This window comes from Lepidochelys olivacea (assembly GCF_965140295.1).
Source record: "Lepidochelys olivacea isolate rLepOli2 genome assembly, chromosome: 2".
NCBI lineage: Eukaryota > Metazoa > Chordata > Testudines > Cheloniidae > Lepidochelys > Lepidochelys olivacea.
In genome coordinates, this window is record NC_140412.1 from 261009176 (window position 1) to 261019486 (window position 10311).

The 10311-nt window shown below is 43.9% G+C and overlaps 1 long non-coding RNA gene across 1 annotated transcript in view; it reads left to right on the forward strand.

Moving 5' to 3' along the window:
• Positions 1-5202, forward strand: part of LOC311515855 — a 30684-nt gene extending 25482 nt beyond the window's left edge. The window contains exon 3 of the long non-coding RNA XR_014710244.1: positions 5045-5202. This is a non-coding gene — a long non-coding RNA (uncharacterized lncRNA). The remainder of the gene's footprint in view (positions 1-5044) is intronic.
• Positions 5203-10311: the final 5109 nt, after the last annotated feature.

The window sequence follows — 10311 nt, forward strand, 5'->3', positions numbered from 1 at the left end:
GTGTAGGCCTGCTCAAATTTTAACCTTTGACAATGCCACATAGCTTCTTTAAAAGAATAGGCTTAATCTGCAGCAAGGGAGATTTAGGTTAACTATTAGGAAAAACTTTCTAACTATGAAGGTAGTTACGGTCTGGAGTAGGGTTCTAAGGGAGGTTGTGGAATCCCTCTAATTGGAGGTTTTTAAAAAAAAACAGGTTGGACAAACACCTGTCAGAGATGGTCCAGATTTACTTGGCCCTGCCTCAGCACAGGAGGCTGGGCTTGAAGACCCCTCCAGGTCCCTTCCAGCCCTATATTTCTGTGATGGTAAGTTTTAACCTTTGACAATGCCACATAGCTTCTTAAAACACAATCAGATGATTCAGGGTACATCCTCTCACTTTCTAATTAAAATTGTACAAAACACACATGGGAAGTAGGCTGTGTAGTGCAAACAGTTCTGAGGAGCTGACATTTGACCTCAATTCTGTGTATATGGTGAATGTGATCACATTTGATATTCACCACTAGCACATGTTTTCCAGAAGTATGTAAAACAATGGAGGTTACAGTTCTTACTGCCCAATTCACTAATCCTGATTATATATATCTATACTGTGTCATAGAATTAACATAGAGTTAATTGGTTTCAGAGTAGCAGCTGTGTTAGTCTGTATTCGCAAAAAGAAAAGGAGTACTTGTGGCACCTTAGAGACTAACCAATTTATTTGAGCATAAGCTTTCGTGAGCTACAGCTCACTTCATCGGATGCATCCGATGAATAGAGTTAATTGGTAATTCCAACATTACTTCCCTTCTTGCAGTTCAAGGCACATTGTGGTGTAGCTCTGCAAAGCATTTTGGGGCATGTTCAATATTAGCAGGTATAAAAAATGGGCTATAATCCAATTTGTCCATTTTTATTTTCTAAAATTTCTTCTTGTTCCTTATCAATGATTATTTGTTAAAGGCACAGCAAACTTTCAGGGTTGGCATTAAACATACAGAGGATAAGAATCTCTTTTTAGTCCAATTTCTTTTTAAATTTCAGATTTAAAGTGTTCCTGCTCACTCACAGCAAAGTGTGTCATCTTTTCACTTTTAAAATTTCTTCTTTTGGCCTATTCATAGAATCATAGAATCTCAGGGTTGGAAGGGACCCCTGAAGGTCATCTAGTCCAACCCCCTGCTCGAAGCAGGACCAATTCCCAGTTAAATCATCCCAGCCAGGGCTTTGTCAAGCCTGACCTTAAAAACCTCTAAGGAAGGAGATTCTACCACCTCCCTAGGTAACGCATTCCAGTGTTTCACCACCCTCTTAGTGAAAAAGTTTTTCCTAATATCCAATCTAAACCTCCCCCACTGCAACTTGAGACCATTACTCCTCGTTCTGTCATCTGCTACCATTGAGAACAGTCTAGAGCCATCCTCTTTGGAACCCCCTTTCAGGTAGTTGAAAGCAGCTATCAAATCCCCCCTCATTCTTCTCTTCTGCAGGCTAAACAATCCCAGCTCCCTCAGCCTCTCCTCATAACTCATGTGTTCCAGTCCCCTAATCATTTTTGTTGCCCTTCGCTGGACTCTCTCCAATTTATCCACATCCTTCTTGTAGTGTGGGGCCCAAAACTGGACACAGTACTCCAGATGAGGCCTCACCAATGTCGAATAGAGGGGAACGATCACGTCCCTCGATCTGCTCGCTATGCCCCTACTTATACATCCCAAAATGCCATTGGCCTTCTTGGCAACAAGGGCACACTGCTGACTCATATCCAGCTTCTCGTCCACTGTCACCCCTAGGTCCTTTTCCGCAGAACTGCTGCCTAGCCATTCGGTCCCTAGTCTGTAGCTGTGCATTGGATTCTTCCATCCTAAGTGCAGGACCCTGCACTTATCCTTATTGAACCTCATCAGATTTCTTTTGGCCCAATCCTCCAATTTGTCTAGGTCCTTCTGTATCCTATCCCTCCCCTCCAGCGTATCTACCACTCCTCCCAGTTTAGTATCATCCGCAAATTTGCTGAGAGTGCAATCCACACCATCCTCCAGATCATTTATGAAGATATTGAACAAAACCGGCCCCAGGACCGACCCTTGGGGCACTCCACTTGATACCGGCTGCCAACTAGACATGGAGCCATTGATCACTACCCATTGAGCCCGACAATCTAGCCAGCTTTCTACCCACCTTATAGTGCATTCATCCAGCCCATACTTCCTTAACTTGCTGACAAGAATACTGTGGGAGACCGTGTCAAAAGCTTTGCTAAAGTCAAGAAACAATACATCCACTGCTTTCCCTTCATCCACAGAACCAGTAATCTCATCATAAAAGGCGATTAGATTAGTCAGGCATGACCTTCCCTTGGTGAATCCATGCTGGCTGTTCCTGATCACTTTCCTCTCATGCAAGTGCATCAGGATTGATTATTTGAGGACCTGCTCCATGATTTTTCCAGGGACTGAGGTGAGGCTGACTGGCCTGTAGTTCCCAGGATCCTCCTTCTTCCCTTTTTTAAAGATTGGCACTACATTAGCCTTTTTCCAGTCATCCGGGACTTCCCCGGTTCGCCACGAGTTTTCAAAGATAATGGCCATTGGCTCTGCAATCACAGCCGCCAATTCCTTCAGCACTCTCGGATGCAACTCGTCTGGCCCCATGGACTTGTGGACGTCCAGCTTTTCTAAATAGTCCCTAACCACCTCTATCTCCACAGAGGGCTGGCCATCTCTTCCCCATTTTGTGATGCCCAGTGCAGCAGTCTGGGAGCTGACCTTGTTAGTGAAGACAGAGGCAAAAAAAGCATTGAGTACATTAGCTTTTTCCACATCCTCTGTCACTAGGTTGCCTCCCTCATTCAGTAAGGGGCCCACACTTTCCTTGGCTTTCTTATTGTCAATAAGTATTGTCTTCAGTATCTGTATGTGGGCAGGATCTTCAGCCTGACTTATTTATAGTTAACTCGTCTGAACTAAAATTCTTCCACAAATTTACATTCCCCAAATTCTCTCTGGTAGTCTCTGTGTCATAGCAACTCAACATTTTGTGTAAGAACAACGCTCCCCCCCGCCCCCCCCCCCCGTAAAATGTGCGTGCTTTTTTATTGGCAAATAGCTGATTTAGACTTTTCTTCAGGATTTCAGATGTATTAAAGCAAAAATGAAATTATGTACCATGCTTCATGTACAATAAATATTCTTCATATTCCCAAACAGTTTCTCCTGTCAATCTTTTGTTCTTGTTTTCCATGCTCAAGAGGTAGCAACGTTAATCTGTGCAGAGTAATCCCTCTAACGTTGTATGCAGTCACACTAATATGAGCTGTTATAATTGATGCATCTGAGCCAAAGTATAAATGAGAACTCTCTGCAGTTTCAACAGCACCAATAGCAAAATGTAACGGCTTCTTTTGCAAACAGTGGCATGATTTCATTCTTATGGTTTGCAGAATGTATCTGTGTATCATGTACACTTTAGCTGTGCTATGGTCGTTTGACATGTATCTGCAAATGCTCTGGATCTTTTGTGATGTCATCCTGTTGTGAGTACTTCATCCTACGTGGAAGTGTCACTGTTCTTCATTTGGATGGGTTCTCCAGGTTGATCTTCAGCCTCAATTTGAACTTCAGGCAGCAATTAATCAAGTGTGTGATCTTCCACACGCCTTGTGATATTTTCCTCCTGATGAATCTCTTCATTTAGTCCAGTATACTCATTTTAATTAGTCAGTATATCTTTCTGCCCACTGAAGCCACACTTACAGAGTTCTCCAGTAAATGAGCTATAGGTTTTCTTCATAGCTTATGGAAATAGAGTAAAGCAAAATAGTGTCTTTTCAGAGGTCTCTCTTGTCAGCTTTTGGTGACTATTCAAACAAGTCTTCCTTCCCTTTACTAATAATCCAGACAGTTTACCAGGGAATAATACCCTTACATATGAACCTAAGAGCTGCCATATTGGGTCAGACCGTGGTCCATCTTGCCCCGTATCTCATCTCCGACAGTGGCCTGTACCAGAGCTTCTGGGGGAGAGTACAGTACAGAGTAATTATGGAGTGATCAAACTCTGCCTTCCACACCCAAGTTGTGGTAGTGAGAAGTTTAAGGTCACGCTGAGCCTGGGGTTGCATCCCTCACCATCTTGGTTAATGACCATTGATGGATCTATCCTCCATTAATTTATCCAGTTCTTTTTTTAATCCAGTTATACTTTTGTCCTTCACAACATTTCCTGAAAATGACTTCCACGGGTTGACTCTGTGTTATGTGAAAAAGTACTTTCTCTTGTTTGTATTAAACCTGCGGCCTGTAATGTCACTGATTGACCTCTAGTTTTTGTATTGTGTGAAAGGGTAAATAACAGTGCTCTATTCCATGACCTCTAGTCATCTCTTTTCTAAATTGAACAGCCCTAATCTTTTTAGTCTCTCCTTGTATGGAAACCATTCATCTTTGTCACCCTTCTCTAAACTTTTTCCTATTCTAATATATCTTTTATGAGATGGGGCAACGAGAACTGCATGAATTATTCAAGGTGTGGGCAACTCTATGAATTTATATAATGACATTATATTTTCTTTCCTTTTATCTATCCCTTTCCTAATGATTCCCAACTTTCTGTTCGCTTTTTTGACTGTCGCTGCACACTGAGTGGATGTTTTCAGAGAACTATCCACAATGACTCCAAGATCTCTTTCTTGAGTGGTAACAGCTTATTTAGACCCCTCGTTTTATATGTATAGTTGGAATTATGTTTTCCAATGTGCATTACTTTGCATTTATCAACATTGTATTTACTCTGCCATTTTGGTGCCCAGTCACCCAGTTTTGTGAGATCTCTTTGTAACACTTCACAGTCTGCTTTGGACTTAACTATTTTGAATAATTTTGTATCATCTGAAAACTTTGTCACCTCACTGTTTCCTCCTTTTTCCAGATCATTTATGAATATGTTGAACAACACAGGTCCCAGTACAGATCCCTGTGGGAACCCATTATCTAGCTCTCTCCACTGTGAAAACTGACCATTTATTCTTATCCTCTGTTTCCTATCTTTTAACCAGTTACTGATCCATGAGAGGACCTTCCCTCTTATCCCAAGACTGCTGACTTTGCTTAAGAGCCTTTGATGATGGACCTAGTCAAAGGACCTAAAGAGACCGCTTTTTGCTGCATCATTCAGGGAAAGGAATGGAGAATGAAGTGGTTAGATGTCAAGAAAAAACCCTGAAAAGAGGTATTGGTGGATGAAAGGGAGAGGGGAGAGGAATGGGAGGAGGGGTGTTCTCAATGCTCCTGAAGGTGCTTCAAGCAGTCCATTGCTTGGGGGCACTTAGCACTTCCCTGTGGTGGCAAAGCAACTGTATGTGGCTACCTGTCACCGCTCTGACAGCGACTCCCCAGTGCAGCAACTGTGTGGTCCCTAACGGGTGAGGGGGAACCAAGGCCCCCCTTGCCACTAGCCCCCTGCCATCTGCCACTGCCCAACATCAAGCCATCTCCGCAACACCTGGGCCCTTGCAGATGTAGCTCAAACCACTTCACCCGGCTCCTACTTTGGAACCAAGCGCGGCTGGGCCTGCAAGTAGCAAGAGAGCAGGTGACTGAGCTGCTCTCCGCAGCTGGTTGGGCCCAGCAGGAGTTGCAGCCGGGGGCTGGGCAGTGGAATCCTGGGAGCAGGTCCATGACCTGTTGGAGGAACAGAGGGAGGTGTTCCTCTGCTGGCAGGATGAGGCCATGGCTCTGATTCTGGGACAACTAGCAGCTTCATTGGCTGGGGAAGGTTGGCCTCAGCCACATGAATGGAGGAGGAGGAGGAATAAAGGGGTCCTCCTTCAGCTTTAACTGGATAGTTGTTCATTTAGGTGCTGGTTGTGTTTCTCTTTGTTGGGGGCTAGGATCTATAACCACTGCCTCATGGTAGCTCCCACCCACACATACAACACGGGCAAGTATGTACTGCTAGGCACCCATCACAACAACTGTGCTTCATTTAGCAGCTCTTTCTCCTCCTGTTTTGGGGAAGTGGTTCCAAGTGCTGACTGGGGCCTTGTGAAGAAGATGGGCAAGCTCTTTCAGATTAAATTCTGAGATCACCCTAGGGGGATACATTTTGGGTAAGGTTTTAGCATCACTGTAACTTTATGAAATGTGGAGTAAGATAAGCCATAGGTTCCTAGAGTGTGCTCAGTCTCTGGCCAAAGTGATGGCCACTAAAAGACCATCTTTAGAGTGAAATGTAAGGAACATTTCAAAGGGGAGCTCCATGAGGCTGGGGAGGACTACACAGAGATCCCAGGCAGGAGTAAATTCTCTGACCATTCACGTTCCTCAAAGGGCTATAACATACTTACCCACTGGTCAGAGAAACTGACCAGTGGATAAGTCTGTAACAGCCCTTTGACGAACTTGAATTACCCCCTTTCTTCTTCAGGGTAAGAACATAGCAAGACTAGAAATGTTTTCCTCTGTACTCCAGAGGTACCTCCTCTTTGGGTCTTAGATAAATCAATGAGGCCATTTTTTGGTAACAGGTTCTATAGTCCCTGAAGTGGACAGGAACCGTGCAAGGAGTAGAAATGGATAGGATGCCCTTGGACCATGAAGCCTAGTACCCATTTGTTGGCTGTCATGCAGCCCGAGCATTGGGAAAGGTGGTTCCCAAAGGTGGTTACAGGCTCCTGGGTGACTCCCAATGCCCCTGTCAGACCTGCTGCTCTGGAAAGAGTGCGAACGTCTGACCTCCAATTTGAGGCAGAAGAAAAAGAAGGGGATGAAGCTGAAGTTTTCTCACTAAATTTTGTGGAAGGAAAAAATGTTTTGAACTTGTAAAGAAAGTACGGCCAGACACTCACTGGGTTCTGTAGGCAAGAGCATACCGAGGAAAGTTTTTGTTTGTTCCACTGACTTCATTGGATCAGTCGCTGAGTGTCTTCCATCCATAAATGTTTGAAGGAACAAGAGATGCATCCAGACAATAGCCCACTATTATCCCCAGGAAGCTGATTTGTGGTCCAGTTGCAATAATGTTTTCCTAATTTTCCCCAACCACTTGAATAGTTTCTTGCACCATTTGTATACATTGCAATTTATCTCATGAAAGTTCTTCACAGTTAGCTACTGGGATGTTACTGGCATTTGCCCATATTTGGCAAGGCTTGATAACTTTTGAACAGAAATAGTGGCTAAATTAATTAAATTGTCTGCTGCAAATAGTTTGCCCAGCTCTGGCCAGAGGCCAGATTCTCAGCTGGTATATTATGAAGCCATACTGTATGACACAAGCTGAGAGTCTAGTGCAGGGACTTCAGCTAAAGATTTGATCTTCTTTAGAGTTCAGAGAATTCCGGTACTTGCAGAGTATGTAAATATTCAGCAGCTGCAACAAGGATAAATTCATGCAGCCACCCCAACATCTATGCTGCCATTTGACGAGAGCTGGGAAACAGTCAGCTTGTCATATAGACAGGTTGGGGTTTTTTTTTAAGACTCAGAATCTGCTTGTACACTATATAATTATTTCCTTACAAAAACTAAAATGCTTAGCTGGTAAAATGCAGCTGCTTCAAATTAGAAATCCGTGCAGTTCAATGCAAGGCTTTGAAGCTTTTTCAGTGTTCAGCTCTAGAGTATTTTCTATATAATGAGGTTTTAGTCAACATGGATTCTTCCTTTTGAGTTTAGGGCAATCAGTACCTCTTAGCCAGCTGGGGCCTGAGTCTAGACACAAATGGACAGATCCTGAGGACTGCTGCGATCACTGAGCTACCAGTGTGACCTCAAAGGGGCACAGGAGGGTTCTCCCGTACAAGGGTTTGCGGAAGGGACATGACAAAAGCCAGAAGCCAATGCACTCCACTGATCCCTAGCTAGTCCATGGGTCTAATGGTCCATAGCTGTTAGCTCCACGTTGGAGTAGCCCCATTTCTCTTTCTTTAGCCAAGGCCTGGTTCAGGCTCAGGCAATGTGTAAAGGAGGGTAGGAGCCATTTTTCAACAGCTGCACAGAGTGTGATTAAGGCCATACACCTGAAAAGAAGAGAACCGAACCTTTAGGGACACAAAAGAGCAAACTTAAGCATGAACATGTTTTTAAGGAGTGGTCGCTGAGGTCTCTTTCCCTCCCCCTTGCACAGTTTTTAACATGGCATAGTATACCAATCTGTCCAGAAGACCATTACAGCTATACACTACCCTCCCTATACATGTGGCTTCTTTTTAGTCCTTAGGGGGGCATAGGGAGTGTATTTGTATGAACATTCCCACTTTGCAACTTGCCACTGTTGAGGAGAAGGGATTTGTTCTGAAATTCGCATGTTCTAGACTGCTATTATTGACACCCTGAGATCGGACCAAGCGAGTCTGTACTGGGATTTAAAAAGCACTTCTGGCAATTCTGAACCACATGCTGGCTGAGTTCCCTGAGGATCATCTCATCTATGGATATCAGAACATCTACTACTTTGTTTAAAAGCCAGCAGGATAAATACATTTTACTAGCCTTTCAAGCACTCTGTGTCTGAGCTGTGTTAAGTATTCTTTCTTTCAGGAAAGAGAGAGGGTTTTTTTTTTTCTTCTCTAAGTTCCATTTATAAGTGTGTAATTGCATTTATACCACATTGTAGAACTTCAGAACCCAACAGATGGGAAAATGCAATGGTTAGTATTGCTAATTTGGTTACGACAATCCACTGATTGTCTGGGCACTCTTCAGATATGCAGACAAGCACTGCAGGCAGAGAGAGGAGACAAAAAAAATGGTCCTGCATGAAGGGATTTTGCAGCAACACAGGACTATAGGCCTTTGCTTCCTGCAGCGAAAGCTTCCCCATGGACCAGTGAAAAGGAACATGTTTTACAAGCCATGGGAGAGAAATCAATATAGCTAGAGGCAGCGTAGACTGCCAACAGCAATTATTATGACTCAGCTAACTGGGTGAACCCAATAATAATATGGTACGAAAGGGGGGAGTGCTATACATCCACCGCATGACGAGATCGGATTTTCTGCCGAATGAAAACTGGGTTTTATGCTGTTTCCAGTTGCATCAGCACATCTCAGCTATGTTTTGAAAAGCACATACTGTTAGAATAAAGTATAGTTAGGGTCTGATCCAAAGCCCAGCCCATTGACTTCCTTTGGGTTTGGATCAGGCCCTGAGAGTACGTCTACTCTGTAGTGGGTAGTATGTTACTCAGCTTGGGTAGACAGACAGGGGCTAGCTCTGCTTGAGAGAGCATGCTAAAAATAGCTGTGTAGCTAAAAATAGCCTTTTAGCCATGTAGCTAAAAGGCAGCAGTTCAGATGAGCCTCTTGAGTACAAATCCCCCCAGACCTCTAGGGTACATACCCAGACAGCTAGGCCAAGCTGCCACCCATGTTACCCTGGCAACAGTGTTATTTTTAGAGCTCTAGCCACCGAAGAGGGAGAGAGGGAGTGAAGGACTTGCCACCAAATTGCCACGGAAGATGCGGATGTGCTGCTCCAATCACGGACAGAGTGCCGCCCCTTTCTATTGGCCGCCGCAGGCACCTGCTTCCTTCACAGGTGCCTGGAGCCGGCCCCGAGTACAACTCTTTTATTTGTGAATCATTTGCTTTCCTTGTTCAAGCTAATCATCTAGCTTGCTATTTATAGGCTGCAGCTGCCAACTGAAAGCCAACAAAAATGGGAGCAGTAAGACAAAACAAAGTTTGTTAAGTGCTCCTTATACTGCAGGTAATGGTGTTGGGCCAATCAAAGTGCAGAGCTAATTATCCCTCCAGAATAATATGATTGCCCTGCCACATAAAAGGCTTGTGATTCTGCAATTCATGTCAATACTCCACCACTGCTTTCAGTGGGAGGAGGGTTGTGTTTATCGACTAGTAGTACAATTCTAAATCCTGTCAAATGATTTTACCTTCTTAAAAAAATATAATGAACCTGACTCTGCATGAGTGTAACTCCAGTCCAATACCTACAAGTCAGTGTACGCACTGCGCTTCTCATTTGGGGGTGATGATTTTAGATGACTTTAAAAGTTGATTCTCTCCACAGTCTGGAGGATTAGTGGGGGCACATGATAACTTCTTCCACAACTCTTAGAAGCTCCTCCTATTCACAGTGATTAATACTCTGCTCCACTGCAGTGAAACTGCTTGCAAGTTGGAGTGCTAATTGCTGAGGGGAACAAGGACAAGGTCTAGAATAGTACTGTCATTGAATAGCATCCAGTCCAGAACTCCATTCCAACAATGAGTCTTTCCTATGAGGCTGTAACTTCCATGTCTATAATGAATTCCTTCATAGATGGGCCTTGACTGCCTGAGAATAGTACTCCTGGCAAAG